Consider the following 774-nt stretch of genomic DNA (forward strand, 5'->3'; position numbering starts at 1 on the left):
GTGGTCTAACCAGGTGTCTGAATTGACTGTGTTAAAGGCATGTGTTACGATCAACAGAGAACCACCTTTTTCCACGAAATTTATCAGGATCCTTCACTTGCTCCATGACGAAGTGGAAGTCGTAGTAATGACAAATGGTTCCATTCCTGACACATTTCCCACTCGGACCTTAGAACGGCTGTTCTCGATCTACCTCGTTGCAATACTTCACCTCACCACCGTCATGTTCCCGCTGGAGTGGGACTAACCTACAGGAACAGGGAAAATTAGTCAACCTCAATCGCCTTTAAATCAGAACAAAACTTAACTCAACGCTCTTATCAAGCTCCATGACGTGGATGCTGTTGGTGTGTGCGCAATCTCAGATGGGAAAATCAAAATCATTATCAGCATCTTAAATGAGACAAAGAAAAGTATGGATTTCACCTGGGACATCGTCAGGATGAAGGTGCTCCACCACACTGGCCCCGTTTGAAGGAACCAACTCGATTATTAAGCTCCATTATGAGGTCTTTTTCCTGCGAATATCTGGACAGTATTCTGTCAAGCACAACCGATATTGATGAAGAGATTCAGTACCTTCTCCCGAATGCGAGCACAGCCTTCGGCCTTCTGAGCGAAACGCTGTTTGAGAAGAACAGCATCAGATATGGCACCAAGCTTATGGTTTACAAAGATATAGTTGTTGCCATACTCTGATACGGCTCTGAGATGTGGACAGTCTACAGCATGAAGCTCAAGCCCCTGGATCATTCTTACCAACGCGATCTGTGC

The sequence above is a fragment of the Chiloscyllium punctatum genome, chromosome 35 (assembly GCF_047496795.1).
Source record: "Chiloscyllium punctatum isolate Juve2018m chromosome 35, sChiPun1.3, whole genome shotgun sequence".
In the NCBI taxonomy this organism is placed as follows: Eukaryota; Metazoa; Chordata; class Chondrichthyes; order Orectolobiformes; family Hemiscylliidae; genus Chiloscyllium; species Chiloscyllium punctatum.